The sequence below is a fragment of the Pleurodeles waltl genome, chromosome 10 (genome assembly GCF_031143425.1).
Source record: "Pleurodeles waltl isolate 20211129_DDA chromosome 10, aPleWal1.hap1.20221129, whole genome shotgun sequence".
Taxonomy (NCBI): domain Eukaryota; kingdom Metazoa; phylum Chordata; class Amphibia; order Caudata; family Salamandridae; genus Pleurodeles; species Pleurodeles waltl.
The window spans coordinates 514374306-514401070 of NC_090449.1; the positions used below are offsets into that span (position 1 = coordinate 514374306).

The following is a 26765-nucleotide window of genomic DNA, read 5'->3' on the forward strand; positions in this document are numbered from 1 at the left end:
GATATATATTAGATGTGAATAATCTTAGGTTACAATGGGCATCAAATAATGCAAAGAGTGTAATTACTGAATGAAATATTGTAATTTAATTGATCTAAAGGAAGCAAGATGTTGGAAATTATGACTTCTAGGTTATTTTAGATGATATTGTTTGATGTATATTGACTGACTCATTAGAACACTGTGTTAGGCCAGGTCTTTCCATGAATGAGATATTATAACAACTAGGCCATATATTTAGTAATCTCATGTAATGTGAATGGGTTATTAATAATATTTGACAATTGTTGGTGAGGTGGTTGGTAACAATGAAATGCAGAGGATGAGGAAAAGTGTAAATATAGGAGGACTTAAGTCTTTTTAATGGTAATGTACTGTGGTATGTGTTTTACAGCCCTGATGACGTCCTGTGTAGAGACGAAGTGTATTGGATCGGCTGTCATTGTCTACTTTTTAGGAAGAAATTAAAACTAAAGATTGACCATGTATTTGTAATCAACTGCTTATGTCTCCTTATTGGACATTACATGTGGATGTAGCTGGATGACTAGACCTCACCTGTATGGGCTTTTGAGAATATGATTTATGTAACATGTGATTGATCAATGTGAAAATTGGACTTGAAGTTTGAGTGATTCCCATTTGGAAGATTACTTTTTTATGTGTGAATTAGGGTAATGTGGGGCAGTCCATGGGGCATATTTAAGAGCCCCTAGAGCCTCCTTGTGCTTCATTAGCGTATTTGTTTTTTGGTTAATGTGGCACAAGAAGGCCAAAATCGCTGCCCCATATTTACAAAGTGGTGCAATGCAGGCATTGCGCCACTTTTTAACCCCATGCACCACATTATGCCTGCGCCAGGCATAATGTATGCAATGGGGGAAATTTCCCATTAGGGGAGCCAACAAAATGGCGCAAAGAAATATAAAAGATTTCTTTGCATTACTTTTTACGGCATTTTTAATGCCTGCTCAGAGCAGGCATTAAAAGGGGGCACACCATTATTTATAATGGTCCCCTAAGCACTGTTCAGGGTTAGCGCCAAAATTTTGGTGCACACCCTGAACTGTACATCAAGAGCGCAATAAATTCTGACGATATTGTCCCCTACCCTGCGCCATGGTACGCTGTATTTTAAATATGGCGCACACATGGTGGCGGTAGGAGGGTGCTAAGGGGCCTAAGAAAAGTGGTGCTGCACTGGGTGCAGCACCACTTTTTTTAAATCTGCCCCCAAATATAGTGAAATTCCCTAATTTATACTTGTGCGGTGGAGAACAACAATGTAATTCCTCTTCATTCAATTTATTTTTTATTTCATTCATTTTATTTTATTTAATGTATTCAATGTATTCTTTATTTCATTCAAATAAATGCATTCTGTTAGCACTGTTTTAGTGGAACCAAATAGCAATGTTCTTATGTACTGTGATAATAATATAAAACAGATGAGTGTAAAAGCTTCATTACAGTACAGTTATGTGCCAAGATTTGAGAAAGAGAAGAGCGAGATTTATAATATTTGAGAGAAATTATTTTCCTCACTGACTTACAGTGAAATGGAGGATTATGTATTTGACTTTAAAAAAATCAGGACTGCTGGCAAACATGAAGCACAAGAAAACAATTTCTGTTAGCACCTGAAAATAGCTTGGGCTAACTCCTCTCCAAGTGTAATACCTCATGTAAATATTGTTTCTGCGAATTATTGCTAATTAGTTCTTTTTCCCTGGCCTGTATTTCTATGTGCAGGATGGTGCAAATGGCAGTTTTTCTCTTCCTAAATGTGAACCTAAATAACACACATAAAGAGTTTCAGAAAAAATTAGAACTGTCTTAATCGTTTCTGAATGATTATTAGAGGAACCAGGGGAATACTTATCACATTACAAAAGAATCCTGATACTTTTACACAAGTTATTTTCCACCTACCATCTCTTGGCTCTTCCGTCACAGAAAAAAAAAAAAAACCAGCAGGTATTTTTTTCCAAAGAAATATGGCAACCCTACATTAATCTCATTTACTACCAGGTGTACTATCCTTTGCGGCAACACTATTACTGGGCTGTAATATCGCTCTAAATGAGAACTCATGGTGTGAATTTCATGTTAACTAACATTTTCTAAAGGATGACCAATAGACAGATTACCAATGTGGTATATAAATGAAGAGGGTGGGAAGACATCTCTAACTGTTCTTGACAAGAAGCAATTAATAACCCACAGGCTGGTATCTGTCTGCGTAGCTGCCTGTGGTATAATCTTGACATAATCTACATGTAGAGTTCAATGGCTGAAATTATAACTTTTCATGTTGTGGCCAGTTGCATCTCCTAAAAGGTACTGTCGAATTGCTCCTCTCCAAGGTTGAGCTTGAGGGACTTTGAAAGTCCTCGATTGATGTGCACTAAATGGATGCCATTAGACCGAGGATGTGAGGTTTTCAAGGACTGGATGCAGTGAATCTCTTTCTTGTGTCCTTTGTGATTGCCTGAAAAATGGACAACTCCTCCTCGTAGCCACGATACCACCCTGCATTTGACATACTTGTAAAAGTTGTCATGTGTTCCTTGAGTTGGTACTATAAAGAGGAAACCCCACAAAGACCGGAAAATCTCCTTTGCAGTATCGATAGTTCTAGATAAAAGATAATGAGCAAAACACGAAACTGCCCTGAGATACGTAGAGGAAGACTCTAGCACAATCTTTGAGGCCTAAAAATCCAACAAGGTAAAGCAGCTGCAGAAACAATAGGAGCAAAAATCAGTGACAAAAAGTTACCACGTCGGGAAATGAAGGCAAAGAAAAACAGAGCGACCAAAAACATTTGAACACGTCCTTCTCGGTTCCAAACTCCTTTAGATATGAGTAGAATTGGCAATTACGCTATAACAAAATGGTTGGCCACTGTCTTGGAGAGGACAGCTCTGGCAGTAAAAAATGGGAAGATGGCCATCTTGATTAGGAATCAATATATCCCTAACCACACCGCCATCACATCATTGCCCTTGAATAGTAAGTGTAAGAAGATTAATCAACTCCTCAAGTTCTGGATTGTGCACAAACAGCCTTCCGTCAGCAGACGCCCTTCAGGGTTACCGCTGTTATGAACAGGCAGATGGGAAATCCTTCTTGCACAGGAAGCGTGCTGCCTTCCTCTCTACTGGACCAAGTGACCATGCCCCCAGGTCCACGGAAACAACTCTGTTCTCGCGTGAGTTCAGAATGTGAATGTAACAATAGTTTTCAGAAATGTACACCTTCCATTGTTGCAGCATCAATATCATAGTTACACTTTTCACTTAATATATGCACCAAGCATCTAAAAAAGTTATATAAAGGAAAGGTTGGCCACCTGAAAGATGCTGAAATATTGTGAAAGCAGTTTTTCAAACTCTACTTGCTGTGCAATTTTTATTATCTTTCTACATGTTGTCATATTTAGGCCATGTTTTAACATACATTCATTTAAAATCACAATTTTCTGACATAATTACAATTACAGTATTGTGGAAACTGCTCAAACGTCATAATGGTATCTTTCCAAAACTATTTAAATATGTAAAATGGACATGCCCAATTGTAAAAGTGCATCAGCTCTCGAGGTACAAAAACTGTGAATGCAAGAGAATGATATCTAAAGCAAATGATATTATAATATATTTCTGAGTAGCAGAATTACGAGGGAATCAAATCGAATTTGTTATTATAATGAGCATCACTGATTAGTGAATCGACTCTAGGCCTGTTGATTTGCCTGGCTTCTTCTTCAGGCTTACTCTCATTCTACAAGAATTCAAGTAAACGCTATGGACAATGCGGGTGCTGTTTCCCTTTCACATCTGAGGCATCTCTTCTTTGGAAGTCTTCTGCATTCTGGCCATCATCCTCTGTTCTATTTCCCACAGTCAGGGGCTAAATGAACAATGTTTATATGTTAGAAAACTCAGGAAACGCCAAAAAAGCAAATGTATAGCAAACAATTCTAAAGCACAGCTTAGAAATAGGAACCCCTGAAATAATACTTTTTTTACTGCTTATGTCAAGACAATCGCTGCATGATTAAATATGATTTTTTACATAAACAGTAAGTGCCCAATTATTATTTGTGAATTATTTTAAAAGCATTGAATACAAATCCATGCTTTAATTGAATACAATGTGTCTTTTGACAAATAAAATGAGCTTGAGACAATATTTACTACTCTAATAGCAGCTCTGCCAAATATTCAATACGAGGATAATGCTGAAAAAACTCTGAAAATAGTGTTTCCCTTTACCTATTTAGCCTTTTCTTTCGCAAACTAACAGAAATAATACAGCTCATCAACAGCAAGACTTCATCAGTTTGTAGGTTTGCATGCTGGTTATTGACTGCTACCTTAAAAAACAATTTTCTGCTGTCTTTCAAAAACGTGTTTGAAATCTTCCTTTTGGTGTAACTGCCTCAGGCTTTTTTGCATTGTATGGGCCTGAATTGCTGGTGTTTTTTTTTAGGTTGAACCCTACAAGACAGCTCAGACATCTTGTGAGCATTCTGAAAGCTTACCCGGGAATGAATTCTTCCCATTGCTTATCATTGGTTTTGCGGTTTGTAACTCACATATTCTGGTTTTCTGTTTGCTGGCTTTATTTGTTTTAGGCTGTCCAGCATGTCTTCGTCACTCCAATTGAGCAAATCTTGTTCACCATTGCTCCTTATATTCTTCCATGAGTCTGCTTCCTGTAAATAGGTCTGTAGATTTTGTTCTTATCTTGTCACATTTGCTGTGCGTTCTGAGGGAGCTTTATGTTTACTTTGCTTTCTCTGACTTCAATGTGAGAGGATTTATGTGACAATCTTGTTGGGTACTAGTAAAGAAAATGTTTTTTCTAGCACACAAGAACATTTAAATGCTGATAAATTAACTGTGCAAATATTTCAAAATACATCAGAATTATGAAACTACAAATGAAGCTCATTTATTGTAATTTGGAAATATGGTAGAAACAACTATTTTGATACAATTAAGACAAATCAGTACACTAGGTGATTCCATTTCCACACATTATCATTTGTGTGTTGCAAAGTTTTATCAGTAAATCTGTATGTGCAAATGTAATTGTCATTTGAATTGAAAATGAGCTGTCTGTAATGGCAGCACGGTACCACACCATGTATACACCACACTACAGCAATCTACTCTACAATAGTTCACTCTACTCCGCTCTATGAATCTCTCCATTCCATTCCATTCCACTCCACTCCACTCCACTCCACTCCACTCCACTCCACTGAACTCCACCATTCCACTTCACACCAGGCTACTCTATTCCACTCTATGCTACTCCACTCACTCCACTCCACTATACGGCACTCCACTCTACAACACTTTACGCCACTTTATGCCCCTCAACTCTGTGCCCGCCACAGTTTGCCCCTCCACTATATGATACTCTACTTTACTTCACTCTATTCCAATCTTTGCCTTTATACTCCACTCTACTCTATGCCACTCTGCTTCATTTTATGCCGCTATACGCCACTCCACTCTATGCCACTCCATGCCACTCCACCCCATGCCACTCCAGTCTATGCCATTCAGCTCTACATAATTAACATTTAGCCATGCTTAACAGCAACCACACTGGTGTACAACATGGCTAAAACACATTGTCAAAGCCAATAGCTCTTGCATAGGCAAGACCTATTTGCTTTGCCAATGCTTTTTACCTCTAGCCAAATAGCTTATCACCACTTGCACTTTTTCCTGAATTATGATGACAGGATGGCGTCTTTAACCAGCAAATTTAACTTTTTGCTATTTCTGCCATTTGGTGGTGTAAAAGTTCCATAGTTTATTTGGGCCAAAGCAAGGCTTTCTCCACCCGCCTGTGGGACCCGTGGGATATTAGCCGGACTGAGAAGCAACTATGCAAGAATGTGAACTAGGCTTCAGTTGTGGAAAAATAAGCAAACTTGTTTTGACATTTGAATAATAAATGTGGCATTAAGTAAGGCAGTTGTCACTGTGCCTTCAGTCATTGAGACCCAACTGTAGTTGGTAACTGGTTCAGTGCCTAGAAACATGCACCTTTCTAACTTTGGCTTAGGGAGATGAAGGAACCATGCTCTCACAACTCTAGGTGATTGACAAAAATTCAAATCATGGATTAACATTGATCTTTTTTATTCTACCTGTCACAGAAATTACTGTTAAAATGTTGATATGCATATTTGCTGACTTCTGCTGCCTGATGGCTCCCTGTAGTTAAGCATTAATTACTTTCATTCACATTTCCCTTAAAACCTGGAAAGGTGTGAGGAGGTTTAAATAGCCACAAACCTAGGCATCTCCCTGAAAAATCACATCCACAGCTTTCCCCCCTTAGATTCTCACAGTCAATGATAACAAAAAGTGTAGGGAGTTGGGTTACTAGTTGAGGGAAGTGAAACACTACTTAAGTAGTCACCACAATTTCAGTCAGGTTGAAAAACAAGCATACCTCCAATTAACCTGTGCTCAACCCTCTCGTAGCTTGGCACAAAACCAGTCAGGTATAACTTAGCAATGCGTAAAGAACTTTTGCAGCACTTCAAGCAGTAATAAAGTGAAAAGTGAAAACACAATACTAGAAAAATTACAAATCAATTAGTGAAATAGAGTAAAATGTAATACATTATTTGGCAGAACCAGAGATTGTAACTTTAAAGGTTTAGGTTAAAATAGTGCAAAATGCCACTTGTGGTATCTGGTCATGCAAGACCAGAACAAAGTCACAAGTTCACGCTGACTGCGATGAAGCGTGGGCCAGATACATGGAGCAAGTTAGGCCCACTGAACAAAGCACCATAAATCCTGTTTGTGAAGCATTGCAAAGTCCAGAGTTGAGGATGTGTTGCACAGCAGCAGTTCTGAGGAGCTGCCAGGCTGTGACACAAGGTCCTGCTTGGAGGATGCACTGTGCAGAGGCTGTAATGAGATGCTGCAGGGCTGCACTGAAATATCATACATCAAAGATGCATCCTGCAGTGGCAGAGCTGAGTTGTTGGGCTGAGATGCAAGATCCTGCATTAGGATACGCTGCGATGTGTATTGCAGAGGTGGTTCAGATGCGGAGCACCTTCAGGTCCAAGGGTCCAGGACCCGGGTGGCAACACCTGGGGGCAGGACCCACAGCAGACAGAGCACAGGTGCATGTTGCAAAGTGGTTGGATCCTTCTCTGTCCCAGTCCCAGTCCCAGTCTCTGATCCAGAGGCCAGCCATCTAGCCCTTAAATTCACTCTGGTGGTCCTGGGTTCAGGATGCAAGTCCAGTCTGTCTCACTCAGGCAGCAGCGTTTCAGGACAGCTGAGTAGCAGTCCATCTTGCAGCATAGAAGTCTTCCATAGGTCCAGATGTGTATTTCAGAGTTATGTATGAGGGTCCACTATTTACACCTGGTGAATTTAAGAGGTCTTCACTACCAGGACGTATAAAGGTTGAAGGTACATGTCCAACTTTTTAAATGCATTGTACCCTGTCCTATGGGTTGTTAAGGGCCTACGCTAGGGGAGACATATGTACTAAAAAGGAAGGTTTCGGTCTTGGAAGAAGTTGTTTTTGCAATGGCAGGCCTGAGACATGCTTAAAAGGGCTACTTGAGTGAGTGGCACCATCATTGCTCAAGACCCAATAGTAGCATTTAATGTACAGGCTAGAAAATTTAGTCTAAGGTTCGGAATAGACAGCAGAGAGAAAGAAAGTCTGCCATTTTGTAAAATTGGGAAGTAAGGCCTTGAGCTATTTATTTTGCCATAAGTCACAAAAAATGTTGAGAAAAATAGGAGAGGATTGTGCTGGAATTCTGATATGATTTGGTGATTCACTAAAAGACAGTGGCTGTGGTCCTGACTATAAGTGAATAAAATCTCCTTTCTGCACTTGAAAGAGTAGCTTCGTCGCCAAGAAACATTCTGTGGATGTTTTCAGAACATTTAGAGTACCAGAAATGATATTCAGAATGGATGGACATTTGTGTCTACCACTACCTTCCAAATGTACATTTGCGACGTGCACATAGCAATCCTTAGAGAATTGTGGTTGTACAAAGAAGTATGTGTTTTTAAGCAGCTGTACCGATATTGAACAAGAGTAGAATTTTTGCTCTTTGAATTTTTCCTCCAGATCCCCATTTAAGCCCCCTTTCCTTATTCTGCTTATCTCCCCTTCCCAACCACCTCAGATCTGTGAAGTGCATAAACAGCCCCTAAAACAGAAGACAAAGGGCCTGATTTAGAGTTGAGCAGGCAGGTTACTCTATCACAAATGTGACAGATATCCCATCCACTGTATTACGATCTTCATAGGCTATGACGGGATAGTAATACGGCCGGTGGGATAGCTGTCATGTTTGTAATGGAGTAATCCCCTCCATCAAACTCTATAACAGGACCATAGTCTCCCTCTGTCCACCGAAGATTTATTTAAAATAGCATCATGTTTTCCTTATTATATAAATAAGTTACATTTGTTACACCCTCTTGTAACTTGTAAAGCCTTTTCTTGAAATTGCCAACTTCAACATATGGTAGAGGAAATTAATGTGTAAATGCTATGCTAATAACTTTAGCCCATTTATTGGATTTTCATCGAGGATAAAATAATCTCTACTTTGAGATGGTTACATTTAAACACAGTTGTGGAGTTTACAAAAAAGTAAATCTGTACCTTCCTTTGCGAACTTGTCGATATTTCTGTCCTCGATATTTTGACTATTAATGTAGCATGATATTCAATGATCGATATTCAGCACAAAACCTGGGACTTACTGTTCAGGAACATTTTGTTATGGTTAATTTGTTTTTCTTATTGAGAGCTTGAGAGTTTAGACACTCTGCACACGTCATACCTTTTATAAGGTGTTTAATTCTCTGCTTCTTTCTCTTTGTGTTGGTGGTGAACTATTTTACCTATCAATTGCAGTTCCTGGGTTTATTCAAGTCAAGTCAAAGAAAGTTTATTTGGCTTATAACACAGTAAACCATAAAAGCATCACATCATACAATAAAACATTATTAAAATGCTTACACTCACGCTAACTTAAAAGAATGATAAAAGAACATTCGTCATTAAAAATATCATGGTCACATATAATTGTCCTTGGATGTATAATGGGATACAAAAGGATAAAACATTTGATAAAAGGATTATTAAAATGTTATAATAAAAAAATCAGTGGTCTAGCTGGCTTAACAGTGATCAATAGCCGTCATGCTATGCAAAAGTTTAGCAGTACATCAGCTAAGCAAACTCGGTTTCCACATGGGTCAGTGTTTTCTCTATACGTAACACCTCTATAAAAAACGTTACTACACGATGGCATACTGTTGCATCCTTTAGCTGTAATAAATACTGAAAGCCTCAAGGTAGTTATGCTAATTTTCTTTTTATAAAGAATGGTTTTAAAAATTGCCACCCTTACCATCAGATAAAATGTACAAAAAAGTGCTAAGTGCATGGTTGATTGTTCAGATATATTATCACCGGGACATGTTTGGGTCATAGGGCCCCAGCCTCCACTATTTGGGAATACTACAGAATTATGAGGAAACGAAAGCCAAAAGATTTCTATGATAAATGTCTGTAACATAATTCTTGTATGTAATTGACACCAGAAGTGATTGTTCAGTGACCTATATCTCATATCAGTAGATTTGTCATGCTCAAGCAAATTCCTTCTATGGGAACAGACTCTAAATATATGATTTTTAAATCTTTTTTGGGCTGTCCTATTATATTCTCGTGGTATAACCAGAGATCCCTGTCTCTCTGTTCAAGCCCCTTGAAGCATTTTTAATACGCATTATCCAAGGAATTCAATGAGCCTGGTCAAGCTCTAAATGGTCCTTCAAAATTATTTTTGTAAATTGTGTTTCAGTTTTTAACCAGATCGAATGCCACAGGAGAAATTGTTTAGGTTCTAATATGTCTGGAAAAAAACACCAAATTCCCAGTTCTCTATGAATAACTGTTTCCGGTATTGAATGGGCACTGCTAGGAGCCTTTTTAGAAACTTAGGGCCAGATGTAGCAAAGGTTTTTACCCATTCTGTGTCTATGGGAAAAAGTGATCGTAAATATGGCCCTTACACCAATATTTATACTTTTTTAGCGCCAGATTTGCGTTAAGTTTTGACGCAAACGTGGCACAAACTTACAAAATACAATTATATTTTGTAAGTTTGCGCCGCTTTTGCATCAAAAAATGACGCAAATGCGGTGCTAAAAAAGTATAAATATGGGCCTTATTCTCTTATTTTTGCAGTATATAATTGTCCCCAAACCCAGATTCCTGCACCATATGTGGCTGTTGCAACTGATTTAGCAAAGTATAAGGTCAACATCTCTTTAATTGGCTTAATACCTAGCTTACAGGCAAAACTAAACATACCCTCATTATTCCTTATCATATTTGTGGTACTAATCTCTCTATTGTGTTTTCAGCCCCCATCAGAGGGGAACTGTAACCCTAAATAACCAATGTTTAAAAAAAAAACTTTATTAGTTTTATTTATTCCATGAAGATTCTTTAATACAAGCACATCTTGTAGTGACATTTTGTAGACAAAATATTAGTTACATTATCTATACACTTAAACTCCCTCTGGGAGAGTCAACAAGAGGTGTTTGGTCTTATAAAGGAATAATCATGCTGACTAGCTGCACAGTAATACTGGACTGACATATAGAGGAAAATGCACTTGAGGTCAGCATCATACTAATTGTAGCTTGATACATTCGGTCAATTACCTCCAGAAAAAAAAGTGTCAACTCAAGTCTGGTGCAAACTAAGGCCCATATTTATACTTTTTTAGCACCGCATTTGTGCCGCTTTTTAACGCAAAAATGGCGCAAACTTACAAAATACAATTGTATTTTGTAAGTTTGCGCCGTTTTTGCGTCAAAAAGCGGCTCAAACGCGGTGCTAAAAACTATAAATAAGGGCCTAAATCTCACACTTGTGAAGCCACTAACAATCTTGTAGATTCAGCAATGATAATAAAGAGAACTATATGAAACAAGAAAAACAGTTAACAAAACTTAGAGCCCAATTTCAATGTCTCCCAACCCCCCCAAGGGTCTACCATTGCGTCTACATAACTGTATCTCCACCTGTATCCAAGGTACAACGGTTAAATGGATTGTTATCAGTTTGGTTTGACCGTGAGGGGTTTGTATGGGAAAGTATGCTATTAATGGTCATGTTAGCAATTTTAGCATATTAATTACCTAACCCAGCACTAATTCCGTGTTATGAGCAACTGCGTCTTCAGTGTCTATGCTGTGTTCCGATTTGTGTAAATGGGTCAGCATCTCGTCCAGCTAGCAGACGGGGGATATTTACGCATGCCCATAGCATCTTCACGTCATAGCACAAACCCCTCTGCCTCTGCCCATATCAGAAAGGAGCATTCCCAAGCTAGTACTGATGGAGGCTCAGTGGATTTCCATCTCTTAGTGATGAGGTGCTTGGCTGTCAGAAGGCCCATGTCCAGAAATCTTCTGGAAGCTTTTTGCATTTTATTTCTCGGAAAGAGACCCAGGAGACAGGATCCCCAATCCATTAACAGTGGACGTGACGTGCATATTGATAGGCATGATGTGACTCTGTGTCAATAAATGTTTAAAGAAGGGCAAGATCATAGAATGTGAAGGATGTCTGACCCTATTAGGTCACAGCGGGGGTAAGTGGCGTCTACACGTTTTAAGTATTTGTTAATGCAGGCTGGCGTGAGGTAAGCTCTCTAAAGAATGTAAAACTGAATAAGGCGGAATCTGGAATTGCAGGGGACATTAGTATGGCTGGATAGTGCCACTGTCCAAGCAGTTTCAGTAAAAGGTTCAGCCAGATCGCCCTCCCAGCTAGCGCGTAAAGCAGTGTGGGTATATAGTGTGTGCGTTCTAAGCGCGTCAGTGAACCACTGTATCAGGTGTCTGCCTTATCCCATAACTTGTATGTATTGCACTAGTAAGTGTGTTGAGGGTTCAGATGTCATATCTCCCCATCTGCGCGATAGCACTATCAATAATGAATTGTACAGCAGAACCTGTCCTGACGGTAGTTCCATCTCTGCCGACAGTTCACTGAATGGAATGAGCCCATTCTTGTTGTAAAGATTGCCCAGGGTGTGTAGATCGGCTGCATGCCAAGGACCCAGTTCGGCAGTGGTCGTGAGCTGTGCACCGCGCTGCGTACATAGCAGTGCTAGAGCCGGTGCATAGGGAGTGGTGTCACTTGTGAGGCGCAGACACCTTCGGTAACAATGATGAGCCACATTTATTAATAGCTCTACAGGTGACTGCATGGTTGTAAGGGGTTGGAGGAGGTGCAGAATCTGCGTAAGTGTCCAGGGTGGGGGACTGGTTGCAGTGTCAGCAAGCTGAAGGCCTACCAGCCAACGTGCCACCCACTGAAGCTGAGAGGCCAAGTAATAGTGCTCCATATTTGGCACCGAGAGACCGCCATGGGTTAGAGGTGAGTAGAGTTTTTTCAACGCCACTCTGCATCAACCTTTGTTCCAGATAAATTCACTCATTCTAAGTTCCAATTCTCTTAAGAAGTCAGCCGTGACATAGTAGGGCAAGTTGGAGAAGTAGTATAAGAGGGCGAGGAAGCACTACCATCTTCAGGAGGGCTATTCTTCCGGCCACAGAGAGTGGCAGTATTTGCCAGAAGGTCATTTGGGAGCAAATAGATGACACTGCCTTTCGAAGATTGCCATCATGAAGGTCCTTATCCTTGTGAAATACCTGTATACCCAGATATCGGAACGTCCTGGGTTGCCAGGGAACATTATTTCCGGAAAGTCGCAGGCACGGATCTGGCAGATCTGGATCAAAGGGGAAGAGGCACGATTTCGCCCAGTTAAGGTGAAGGTGGCGAATTGTTGCAGAATGAGTGCAATTTTGGGAGGGACGTTATCAATGTCTCTGAAGTACAAAAGAAGATCATCTGCATATAAAGAGATGCTCCATGCTTCTCTAGCCCTGTGGAGCTCCACAGCTAGCAGTTCCTTTGCCAGAGAAAACAGTAGTGGAGAGAGGGGGCAGCCCTGTCAAGAACCCCTGCCCACCTCTATCGGTTCAGAGATGATTGTGCCAACCTTGACCCTGGACCGGGGCCAGGCATACAGGAGCCTCACTGTGCGAAGGAAATGTGGGTCGAAACCAAATCGCTGTAGCGACTCGAACAGGTAAGACCATTCCAAGGAGTCAAAGGCTTTTTCCAGATCGAGTACCAGACATCCAGCATGAGGCCAGTCCCGCGTTGAGTATTTTATGACCCTCAATAGTTATCTGATATTGTGTGAAGTGTCCCGTGCTGGCACAAAGCTGTTCTGGTCCCGGTGCACCAGTTGCGGGACCAGAGGTGCCAATCGCATTGCCAGAGCCTTGGCCAGAATTTTGTAGTCAGTATTGAGCATCGCTAGTGGCCTGTAGGAGCCTAGTACCGACGGATCTTTGCCAGGCTTAGGGAGCGACACCAGCAGCGCCCCATGCTGCAAAGCTGGCTGGGATGCCCCTCGCAGTGCTTCCTCATAAAGACAGAGAAGGCGAGGTGCAAGTGTTGCGGAGAAGGTCTTATTAAATTTGGACGGGAGGCCATCCGGATCTGGAGTTTTGCCTGTGGATAAGGCTCGTATACTATCTTGCACTTCAGATAATGACAAGGGAGCTTCCAGCTCTTCTCGTTGGTCATCTGCCAATTGGGGTAAAGCAATCAATGAGAAAAAAGTCAGTGCTTTCTGCTGGATCTGCTGTCACCGTTGAATGGTAAAGTGTCTGATAGTGCAGCGTAAGCTCAGAGTGGATTTCTTGAGGAGTGTGAAGCATGTTCCCCATTGCTGAGCGGAGCTCCATAATAGGACCTCAGTCTTGATCTTGGCAAATAAGCCATGCCAACAGTTTGCCCGATCGGTCGGCCGTGGCATGCGTGCGGGCCGAATGAGCTGCATAGTTTAAACATCGCAATCTCTATAGTAAGGAAATACTTTCTGCTCTGGCAGTTGCTAGTTGTTGAGAGGCTGAGGCATGTTGGGAAATGTTCCGCTCATGTTTCATCAGAGACCTCTCCACTTTAGTCAAGTCACTCTAAATAGACCTGCGCAGGTTCCACTGCGTGCCCATGCAATGAACTCTGATGAAGACCTTAAATGCTTCCCATTCAAAAAGTCCGGAAGATGCTGTGCCCATATTGTGTTCAAAAAATTCAGGGATTGCCTTCTCTAGCGATGTTCTAAATGCTACGTCCTCTAACAGCTCCGGGCGAAGTTGCCAAGTAGGGACGCTTGAAGGAGATACGTCCCATCCCAGTTGTAGAATCTGTGGACTGTGATCTGAGTGAGTGCGGCCCAAGAAGTCAGACCCCAGTACGGCGGAGTATAAGTTAGTTGTACATAGTATCCTGTCAAGACGAACATATAGTTGGTGCGGGACAAAAAGGAACGAGTAAACCCTAGTATTAGGATGACGCTGGTGCCACACATCTAATACATGCCAGTGCCGGAGCCAGTTACTTAACACATGTGCAGTTGCAACCATAGGTGCAGTGGGTAGTGGAGGGAAAGAGCGATCTAGATAGGGCTCCAGGACGCAATTAAAGTCGCCCCCTAATAGCCAGGGGAGGTCACTCCAGTGAGAAAGGAGGCTGGATAAAGTGTGGAAGAATGAGGCTTGATCTGTGTTCGGAGCATATATAGACCCTAGCACCACTGCACGGCCAGCGAGGCGTCTGCACACCAGTACAGACCGCCCCTGCGCATCTATGATATGATCTTCAGCCACAAAGGGGGTGCCTGGTTTGATCCAGATAAGTGCCCCTCTGGCATAAGAGGAGAAACCTGTTGCATAAAGCTGTCCGCACCAGCACCGCTGTAATCTAACCACCTCAGGCTGAGTAAGGTGGGTCTCCTGTAAGAACGCCATATGAATTAAATGCCTTTTAAGATATGAGTATATGGAATATCTGCGTGCTGGCATGTGTATGCCTCGCACATTCCATGTGAAGAGATTGAAAGGGTTCATGGTGGATCAGTAGGTAGATAGTGTCACAGAGTCTTAACCCCAGAGACAGGAAGTTTCACGTAAACAGCAGTTGGACCCCCATGGGGTGGTGGGCAGGGTGAACGCAGGCTCCATGCAAGGATAAACAAATACAACTGTGGACCATCAACTGGTCCGGAAGTAACGTGAATAAATACCATTAGAGCAGAGGGACAACTGGTATCTGCCCAAACTAAGCAATACGCCTATTTAGAGTAAGAAATGCAAGGGAGAGGACCCCTCTACTGGGAGAGTGGGGTAGGCAAAGTGAGTGGCAAAGTGAGTGATGTGTGGCAAGAACTGGGACATAACCCCTAGACCATTATAAGTGTGGGGAGCCAACAGCTGCTGAGTATAACAAGTAGTGTAGGAGGCATAGAGCAGCACGCCGCCCAAGGATCAGCGACCCATCACCAGGAGCATCAAAGTTGGCGTCAGTGGCGCCAGATCACCCGTGTGGCCGCAAGCAAGACAGAAGAAGTATACCAGGGACAGAGCTGAGTTGTGTCAGTGTGTGACTCCCCAAGTAGTACATTTAGCATCACCACTGACTGAGTAACAGACTATTGCATGACAATTTGGTAGGATCAAAGTAATTCGGTTGCTGTCTGAGGTGTCATCGCTGGATGGATGCAGATCCAATTTCAGAGGATGTCTCGGGGGAAAAGCCCTCCTCTTCATTAGAGTTAGTGAGTTCTGCTTCTCCATCTGAGGCAACTGAAAGGATACTGATGGCTGCTGCAGTTTGTAGTGCACATCGGCGCTCTTGTATAATTTGTTCCAGGTCGGGAGCGTTTCGCACCTCTCCCAAGGCAGCCACCCGTCTTTTACAATGTCTCCGTTTACGGGGTTGTAGATCCCGGGCCGCTGGTTTGTCTATTTCGGGGTCTAGTTGGCTGATCAGATCTGTGGATTCCAGCCAGTCCCAGGCCGCCAAGGAAATGTATTTTATCATCAGCTACTACGCGCAGCCTGGCTGGGAAGAGAAGGGAGTATGACAAATTGAGGGCGTGGAGTTTGCGCTTTATTGGTAAGAAAGAAGCACGCTCTCTTTGTACGGCAATGGGGTAGTCTGGGAATATCATAACCAAATTGTTCTCCACTTGGATTGTGGGGAGTGTTCTCACTGCTCGCAGGACAATGTCTCTGTCTGCGTAATGCAACTGCTGGAGGAGGAAGGGGCGTGGCCCAGCGCCCGGTGGATGGGCTCTAGTGGGAACTCTATGGGCTCATTCAACCGAAAACAAGGGCGTCAGTGAACCCTCCGGTACCAGCTCCCGAAACCAGGTTTCAGCGTAAGCGACCGCATCTGGGTTCTCCACGCCTTCCGGTAGGCCTATTGCTCTGATGTTGTTCCTTCTGGTGCGTCCTTCTGCATCTTCTACACGGTGCTCTAGTACCCCATCCAGTACAGTGCATTTTGCAACAAAGCCTCTAGCTGGTCCGTCTTGGGTGTTAAGTCCTGAAGTTGGCCTTCTAGTGCGCTGGGTTTATCCGCTAGTTTGTGGTGGTCTGCGTGCAGCAGGGTGAGGTCACTAGCCACTTTATCAATTTTGCCCTCCAATGAGGTCCGAGCCTGGTCCAGGGAGGTGCCTATGCGCTTCACGGCCACCAGCACCGCATCCAGCTGGTTGCTGTCAAGAGGTAGGGCCTACGTCCGCGGTGCCTGCAGTTTGGTCCCCGTCCCAGAGCAAAAGTGCCACGCTCCTGCCATTGTGTGGTCCGGGGGTGGGCAACGTGCATTAACTCAGTTCACAAGCTTGGACGCCCGTGAGGTATCGTCCACAAGAGGTGTAGGAGGCCCGCTTTCATGCGCAGTACGGTAGTCAAGGCGCAGCAGCACAAGCAGCTTCTCCTCCTGCGTTATCTAAATTTGCGGGGAACTCTTCGATTAGCCTCCCCCAGGGGCAAGCTGCAATAGTGCCTGGCAGTCCTTGTGCAGCTGAAAAAAACAGCTGGAGGGAGGGCCAGCCGCCCGGGGCAGTGTCTCCCTCCCCACCTGTTGTCCTCTGCGCTCCGGCGCACAATTCCGGGCCCAGCAACAGCTCCCGTCTCGGGCGTACTCTTCGCCTCCTGCAGCGAGAGTCAAATCAGGCCTGGCTATGTCTGGCAGGCCACCACAACTTAAAGCGCCCAGGGCCGCCATCCCGCCTCTCCCCCCGATCACCGCTGTTTTCCTTGCCTTATCCGGGTTGGCAGCACTGCCGCTGGAGTCCGACCACCACAGGCCCCTTGCGTCAGTCGCTTCAGGGCAGGCCGCACCTTCCGCATCCTCACGCGGGCCAGCAGCGCCGGCGGCGCTCCCGTCGCTCCCCCAGTCCGCCCGATCATGTGCAGGTACTGATCAGCTCCCTAATTCCGTATAAATTAAGGATAATTAGGGTGCCGCCACGGAGCTCACTCAGCTTGCACCCGCCATCTTGGCAAACAAGCCACGCCCTGCTAAATAACCAATGTTTTTGGTGCTTTGCATTTTACTGCCCTTTATAAAAAAGGGACCACTCTTGCCCCTACTTTGGCCACAACTCATAGTGAATGTTTTCCCTTGATTAATTTTTAGGTGTTTTTCTTCCATGTAATGTGAAAAGGTGTTAATCAAGTTCTGCAAACTTTTTGGGGTTCAAGCCAATTGGGCCACGCCATCAGCATACATGAGGATTGGTATTGAGCGTCTGTGGCCCAAATCATACTTTAGTTGTTAAATTACTATACAGACATGCCAGGAGTGATATCAAATCCTTCAGGGCTCCCAGCGAATCCATACACCTCCACAATTTAGTGTGGTCAACCAAATCAAATGCACAGCTGAGAATAACAAAGCACATATGTAAACTAACTTCTTTGGCCATAGCATATTTCCCTACCAGGAGGTTCAAATTGAGACACTGTTCAATCATCCACAAACCTTTCCTAAAACCGTATTGGGCATTTGTTAAAATGTTGTTTTCTTCAGCCCATGGTTCTAATTTTTATGAAATGTCCCTACCCAATATCTTAGCTGAGGAATCAAGCAAAGAAATGGGCTGACAACATTTTGGGTTTTTCCTGGAGCCTTTCCTAAAAATGGGCATGATTAAGTAAATGGACCAGGATGGGGGTATAAATAATGCCCCACTGCATCTAGGACCATGTTTAGGAGGTGAACCCATAGGGCTGGAAGAGACTTGTAAGTGTCCATCGGCACAGCGTCAGGGCTCAGAGCCTCCCCCAAAGGGCTTTTATTCAACGCCCTCGAAACCTCCTCCATGGTAAAGACCACAGTCTAGTGCCTTAGTTGCAGAAAAAGTTGAGGCAAAGTGATTAACCCGGTTTGCCACTGATATTGAGGATTCAAGGTTAGTCCTGATGTCTTTGGAAAGTAATGGGCCATTTATTGTTCTCCAAAAGAGAATACTATCCTTGGTCTCTGCTGCCTGTGTTAATTTTTCCCATGCCTCTTCTTGAAGTTCTTTTTTCCTACCACTTAGTACCTTCTTGTATCCAAAACTACCGGCCCGAATAGCAAGTCGATCCCTGGGATTTGAGTGTAATAGTTTAATAAGATTATTAAGGGCCTGGGTACAAGACTGATTAAACCATCCTGTGTTCTCCCTCCATTGCTTTTAGTTTTCCTGGTCAGAGATTAGCTTATAGAGCTGGAGATAGATATATGAGCTTCCATTGTCTCCTTAAAGTTATCCTCTGAAGCCAGCCACTCATAAAAGAAAACGTATTCCTAGCGACCAAGTCACTTAAGAATCTAGAGAGGTCAACACCTGTAAAATATATTTGAATGCTACACTACTGGTATATTTACTATTTTACTATTTTACCTTTCACGGGTACTGGTTGCAGCCTGATTTACAGTATTAAAATCACTGGGTTATGGTCACTAATGCAATTTTCTCCCACCTGAAAATTACAGGTTATAATTCTTTCGCTCTCCGATGTGAAAATATATTAAATGTTGCTGTTACATCTTCTTTCAATAAATGTTGAAGGTTGAGTTTCACAATTAGAACTATAACTGTCTGCCATGTTTAGGTCACATTTAAACATTAATTGGTTTAAAGCTGTTCCATATAGGCAGTGTTTGAAATGACCAATTTCATTGCCATTGGTATCAATGAACCCAAACACCTGTTTGGAAGGAAAAGAACATCTAGTGACACTAAAGTCACCAGCCCAAATCACATAAATATCCTTAGAAAAATGATCAGTGAAGTGATCCAAGGGCCCTAATACGAGTCTGGTGGTCTCAAGACTGCCAGACTCGTGGTGAACCACAGCGGATGTGGCAGTCCAACCTCCACATTTCAAGTTTGGTGGTCGGACCCGCCAAAGGACCGCCGTCTCTGCCAGGATCTCAGATCCCCATGGGCTAATGCGGTCTTGGTTGTAATCAGCCACAGCGGTACTGAAGTCAGCATTGCACTGCTGATTACTACCTTGTTCTCTGCCAGCCTTTTCGTGGTGGTGAGCCCACCATGAAAAGGCTGGCGGAGAACAAGTGTTGGGGGCCACAAGGTGGCCCCTGCAATGTCCATGCCCATGGCATGGACAGTGTAGGCCCCCCCGTCCAGCACCGTTGGATTGCACACCGTCTGCTTAGCAGACAGTGCGCATTCCAAGGGTGCTAAGGTGGCTCTCTATGCATGGGCAGTGCAGGACCCCCTGCCCAGCACCGTTAGAATGTGCACTGTCTGCTGGCCAGCTGAAACAAAGGTTCCCGCCGGTCAGCCCAGTGGAAAACTATTGTCGCACAGGGGCCCCCTCCAGCCCCCTCAGAGTGTGCACTGTCTGTTGTTTTCCTCTTACAATTTTAAGGAACTATCACATTAGAATGCAAAAAAGCAAACTTACTGTGCTTGAGTCCAGATGAAAAAAGGGTAGTTCTGCCTCAGTTGTGCCACGGATGGGCGTAGAGGGACTCGGTCTTGGCCCAGGAGTGTTCCCAGCTGCAGGAGTGGTCCAGCGCTTATGAACATATTGCAGCCCCTCCAGTACCCAAGGGAAGCTGGGGGACATAGTCCCACCCCAGCCCTGGCCAAAAGTCAGTGTAGGCAGGGAAGAACCACCAGAATTGTAACCCACACTGCTGGAGTAGTCCAGCGAACACCTTGTTGCCCCTCCTGTGCCCAAGAGGAAGCTAAGGGACGTAGTCCCAACCCAGCTGCTGGCTATAAGTCAGTGATGGCAGGGAAGAACCACCAAAAGTGTGACCTGCTCTGCAGGAGTAGTTGGTGCTTATGAGAGCTTTGCAGTACCTCCTGTGCCTAAGGGGAGGCTGGGGTACGTAATTTCACTCCAGCTGCTGGCTAAAAGTCAGTGAAAGCAGGGAAGAACCACCCAAATCGTGACCCCCTGGGTTTCTTTTATAGAGAGTGGATTTGACCATTTCTATTTCATGTTGCTGTCTTTCATTCCATCTAGGTTTGACGTCACTTGTGGTATTGATGTGTGTCTAGATATTTGAGTAGCAACTAAAGGCTGATCCATGATATGATATCCATACCATCCTTTAAGAAGATGTATTAGATTTTGATGTATTACTTAATACATTACACCTTCTGATTAAGTATACAACATGTGTGTTAGAATGTTTCATTATACACATTGAGAGGTAGAAAAGGGATGCAGCTTGTGCAACATCCTGGATCTTACCATGATTTCAATTAATATAATGTTGGATGATTTTATAAAAGTATGGAACCTTTTCACTTTGATATCCTAAGCATTTACAGAATTTGCACTGTGATCTTTTCATCAAATAATTAGCATAAAACGTTCATTATCTTTTGCTCTATGTAGTTCTTGAAGTAATTTTGTCTCATTAACTTAGATGAGAAATTGCTCTATTGGTGAGCAACCAAGAAATTTACCTGCACTGTGGACCTTTCTTCTTTTTTCGTGTTTTTACCAAATAAAACATGATCCTGTTTATTTTTATTATCTGGCATGGTGTGTCTTAGCTTTTATTTGTGATATCAATAATGTTACCCTTTCAATGGACACCAAATTGTGCTGTACCTCTTATGCTTAATAATAGGACATTCTGGATGATCTCTAGTTGACCATTGTCTGTTCTTTCTATCTTCAGATGTAGTGTGACTCTTACTCTGTTTTGATTCTCAGACTATTTACTTTTCAGGGAAAATGTATAAAATTGCTTCCTTCTGTAACTATAAATTATATATTAGAATCACCCACAGTTTTTTATTAGTTTATTTATTTTATGGAATTTCTAACAGTTGTTGACCTTTATATGTCTAGGGGCATATTTACAAGCTCCTACCATGCGCCACCGTACCATTATTGTCCTAGGCTAAGTCGGCAATAAGTAGGCCTTTCTCATATGCCGCATTTACAAAGTGGTGCAATGCTTGTGTGAAGCATGGTGGTGAAAACAACTAGTCAAACAGCCTGTACCTACTAACTGGACCAGCAACCTAGGGGTCATTCTGGATAACAATCTCTCCATAAGTGAGCAAATTGCCTCTGTCTCCTTTACTTTTTTTGGCACCCTCAGAATACTTTGCAAAATAGGTAGTGGTTCCCCATGCACTCATTAAACTATTATCCAAGCCCTGATCACCAGCCGTCTTTATTAGGGCAAATCGTGCTATGGAGGTATTTCTGAGTACCTAGTACATATTGTACAGAACACTGTGGCCCACTTGGTTCTCATCCTCCCTGCTTGCACCTTGATGGCTCTCGACCTCAAGGCCCTACATTGGCTACATATTGATAAATGTGTCACCTTTAAGTTGCTTATCACATGCACAAAATGCTTTATAGCACTGCCCCTCTCTATTTGAGTAGCAAGGTCACCCTATACAACCAGACCAGAGCTTTCCGCTCCACTACACTTCATCTTGCAGTTACACCATAATCCACCACATGTGTAATGGAGGGCTTTCTTTCTCTTACGTGGTGGCTTGATTTTGGAACCTAATCTCCTGCTCTTCATCTTGACAAAACTTTTCCTATCTTTAAAAAATGACGTTTAACATTGCAACATACAAAGAGATGAGGGACAGAGTGCTTAAACTTTTCAAACACTCCCCCCCAGTCACAGATCTGGGTTAAATCCATTGTTTTGTTTGCCCACCATACCACCCGAGTTTGAACCCAGCCATATGCAAATCAGTCTTGACCCTTCTTTCCATGGGAACTGTAGAGCCCGAACTGCCAGGCCAGGCCCTCCCTGGAACTGAAACAAACATCATGGGCCCAGTTTCGGGGTATCACCCCTCATTAGCCAGACTAGCTTGAATATAGTGGCACAGTGAGCAAGGGTCCCACGTCTGGGCATACCCTAGCCACTTAGGGCAAACATAGCAACACACAAAGAGATGATGGATGGAGTGCTGTACTGTGAGAAAACAGGGCTGATTGGAGAGCCCCCCTGACTTTTTGCCCCCATTTTTTACTTTTTGCTAGTGTTTTCCTGACTCTGATGGTGCCCTGGGTACTGCCAACCAGTCCCAGGGCCTGTTCTCTGTGTAAAATAAGTATGCAATTAGGCTAATTATAATTGGCTATGTCAACCTACCTATAAATCCCTAGTATATGGTAGGGCATGTAGGTTTAGGGACCCCAGCATAGATAGTGCACCCATAGGTGCACTGCTGAGGTGCCCAGTGTAATTTTAAAGGCAGGTCTGACTTGCTGGCTGCTTTTCAATTGAAGTTATATGCAAATTCGACTTTGGAATTTAAATTACTTCCAAAGTCTTAAACTACCTTTTTGTATATATAAGTCATCCCTAAGTTGTGCCCTATGTGCCCCTAGGGCTGGGTGCCATGTAACTATAAGCAGGGCCCTTATAAAAATAGTTTCATAAGCCCTGGTGAGGTAAAACAGCCAAATTCGTTTTTCCCTCATTGTAGTGAATGGCCTCCATAGGCTAGATTGGGGAGACTTTATTTTAATTTATAAAGTCCCCTGAAGTATCCTGATACCTCAAGTTTGGCATCAAATTAATTGTTATAATAAATCCCACAATTTACAATTGTGGGATTTAATATAACTTGTTCAGGTAAAGAGTTTTAAACTTTAACTAAAAATTTGCCAACTTCAGCCATTCAGCCCTGTAGTGCTTTGCTCTGATTGACCAGCCTCTGGCAGCCTGGCCAGGCTGCATTGATGAGGTGTGAAGTAGCCTGGGCTGAAATTCACAAAGGAATGTGCCTGTGGAAGGAGATCTTCCCTCAGAGAAGCAGGAAGTCGAGAAGGCTGCCAAACTGGTCTTCAAAGGCAGGGAAGGACATTTGGAGCAACCCAGCACCTCCCTCATATCCTACAAACCCAGACAATTAGGTGCCCCCCTGATTAGATTAGGAGAGGGCAGGAGAAGGGTGTGTTTAAGATTTTTAGCCACACCAGTGAGTGGGCTCAGCCAGATGTAACCTCCAAAAATCAGTTTCAGCCATGAAGGATTTTTGAGGAATGTTGCTCCCTGGGATTGATTTTTGCCACACTTCCCAGGAAGCGGTCATCACAGGGGGAAGGACCCTGCACCTGATTGGAGAACCAGGGCCCCCCTGCTTTTCACCCAGGAGCAAGAATAAATATGGCAGAGTTCGACACACACCTCAGTTCCCTACCAGATCCCAACAAGGAAGAACGTCAGAAGAAGAAGGACTGCCTTGCTGGACCCCTGACCTGCACCTGGTCACTGCACACTGAAGGACTGCACCAGCTGCACACTCGGGCTTCACCACTAAAAGGACTTTGCCTGTCTCCTACTGCTTCAGGAAGGGACTCCCTGTTTGCTACAGGTACCAAGGGGCTGCCCAGAGCCCCCTGAATCTCATCCTGCAAGCAGAGCCCAGCTGACCAGCGTCCCGTGGCCATTTGAGGATTCTAACAAGGTGCACTCTGGGAATTGTAGTTCAACTCCCAAGTAGCAACTCAGAGCTTCTGGAACCTTGAATCAAGTTGTGGACACTTCAAGGACAAAAAAAAGCCTCTGGAAGAAGGTCCAGAAGTTTGGAGACATTTTGAGCAACTCCATAAGTTGAAGAGGTGCATTGTGGGAGCTGTAGTCCTAGATCCCAAGAGGCAAACCAGAACCTCTGAACCCTTGAATAGTACTGCGGACCACTTATCTGAATCAAGAAACACTTCTGAAAGTGTGACAGTGTTACCGCATGTGTTGACTGAACTCTGGACTTTGTTCCTTTCCAGTGTGACCTTTTTTTTTACCCTTTGAGCGCTAGTTGCTTCTATGCGCTAGAAAGCATTAATTCTTTAAAAATTCATATCTCCGGTTCCCCTTATCTGATTCTAATCGTTTTGGTATCATTTGAAAGATAAAAATATAATACATTTTCTATAAATTGGTGTTGGGTTTTTATTGTGTTTTGTGTTTTACGTATTTACTGTGTTGTGATTTTTAAATGCTTTACACATTTGTCTGCTAAGTTAAGGCTTGTTGCTTGTTGCCGAGCTAACAATGGTTGAGCTGGGTTTAATTTATTGAGGCCTAACTGGACCTAAGTGGAGGTTAGTGGCCTATTGCTAAGTGTGGTAATTACCTGCCCTTACCAATAATCTATTTTTTAACATGAACCTTTTCAAACATTCACCCGCAGTCACAGATCTGGGTTAAATCCATCATTATTTTGCTCACCATGCTATCCAAGTTAGGACCTAGCCATATGCAAATCAGTCCTGACCCTGCTCCCATGGGATCAGTCCAGCCTGAACCGCCAGGCCAGGTTCTTCCTGGACCAGAAACAAGCATTGTGGGACTGGTTTCGGGATATCATCACTCATCAGCCAGACTAGCTTGAATCCAGTGGCACTGTGAGTAAGGGACCCAAGTCTGGGCATACCCTGGCCACTTAGGGTGGACATAGCAACACACAAAGTGATGATGGATGGAATGCTGAAGCTTTTCAAACTCTCACCCAGGTCACATATCTGGGTTGAATCCTTTGTTCTTTTTCTCACCATCTTTATGTGTTGCATCATTCTAACATTGCCCCAACCGTTCCTTCCTGTTTATAGTTTCCCTTTATAAAGGTCTAGTGAGACTGGATACCCCTCCTGGGGTGATATTGGCTCCTTTCAAATTCTTCCAATTTAACATAACATTTACTTCAGCCACAAAATTGTTTGTCTGCTAGAAATATAGGATGCCTAGTGGAGACAAGATTGCCCTATTCCACACCAGAGAAATTGTGCCCTGGTGAACACCATGGAACTCTTACATGATATCTCTTCAAATCTGCAACTCCTAAAATATGTCACTTGATGCTATTAACTGAATCTAAAACATGCAGGTTGTGTGTTCACTATTTGTCTTTGATGAACACAAATGACACCCACATTTACGTAAGAGTTCCCTCTGAAGATGATATTCTTAGACTCTCCCACGTCCTGACTACCCTTTACTGGTGGATACCTCAATATGACATCTTACCGAACCATTAAATCACTGAATTATTATTCTTAGTCTCATCTCCCCTGACCACACAGTCATGTTAGGGCCTTCCTCCATACAACTATGAATACAACCCCCCTCTCCTTCTCAAACCTGGACTCCTTGAAAAGTGGATGACAGCTTACTTTTTCACAAGCCTGTAAATCAGACAGAGAAAGTGTCTACTGTCAGCTCTAGTTTCTAAATGTCAAGAACTTCATTTCTGCTACAGATGTACAAAGTTCTGCTTATCTCTCAAATGAACTAAAGCCATCCTGACAAGCCCTTTTATACTCACCTGTCTGTCTTTCCCTTGCAAGTCAAATGCCTCCTTAAAGTTTTTTTTTAATTTTTACCCCTGGTAATGCAGCAGGTATGTGTTTGTCTTTTACTTGCTCTTTAGGAGCAGATCCACTGGGATGCTGAAGTCCTGCTAGCAAATGCAGCCTCAAAGGCATAAGTATCCCCAATTGGGTTGACAGGCACAAGTGAAGTGGTTCCAGCCAGGATCCAGTTGGAGGAGACCCTCTGCAGCGTGGTTTGCTTCTAGCTTGCCCTCAGATGCTCAGCTTTCTCTCAGTGTACCTTGGTCTCTGGGACATGCTAGTCCTCTTTTCTCCTGAACTGTCTCTACTGCTGCAGGGCCAGACAATCTCCTTTCCTCTTTCAGAAGGAAGGCTTCTAGGCACTCAGGCATATCATCAGCTCCTACAGTAGAAAGTGCAGCCTGCAGGTGATGTTCCTTCACCACTGGCGGACTGTCTGACAAGCAGGCACAGGCGTTGATGACACAACTATCCATTGAGTAGTTTGAGGAAGACTCCCTTCCTAGATCATGAAAGACTTGGATTTGGAAACAAGTGGGTGGTTTGGGTCCCACTATTATGCTCATTTTCTAGACAGGAGATATGGATCTAATGCCTGAAAATTCAGAACTGTATTGAGTTGGTTCTCTTGTAAGGTGTCCTTCTGAGCCTGCTCTCCAGACAAAGCCATTGTGCAAGAGTGCTGATTCTTGCAGTACATAGCATAGGGGCTGTCTCCAGACTGGAGTACCTACAACACATTCAAATTGTGATGTTTCTGCAGCTGGTTTTATCAGCCTCTCTTAGATAGCAATCAGGGGTAGAATGAAGGGCAAGCCAGACCTGGAAACTTCATCACCTAATAAAACAGAAAAGGAAGTTCTACCCCTAATCCCTACCATCAACCAAATGTCAGTGCTCAGGAAAACGAATCTGCAGACCTTTGTTAACAAGTCCCATGCTGGAAGTCCTGAAGGGCTCCCT

General features: G+C 43.3%; 1 long non-coding RNA gene across 1 annotated transcript in view; it reads right to left on the reverse strand.

The window, feature by feature from the left end:
• Positions 1-2719: 2719 nt before the first annotated feature.
• The window catches only part of LOC138261689 (uncharacterized), a 60848-nt gene continuing 36802 nt past the window's right edge, over positions 2720-26765 (reverse strand). The window contains exon 4 of the long non-coding RNA XR_011199138.1: positions 2720-3915. This is a non-coding gene — a long non-coding RNA (uncharacterized lncRNA). The remainder of the gene's footprint in view (positions 3916-26765) is intronic.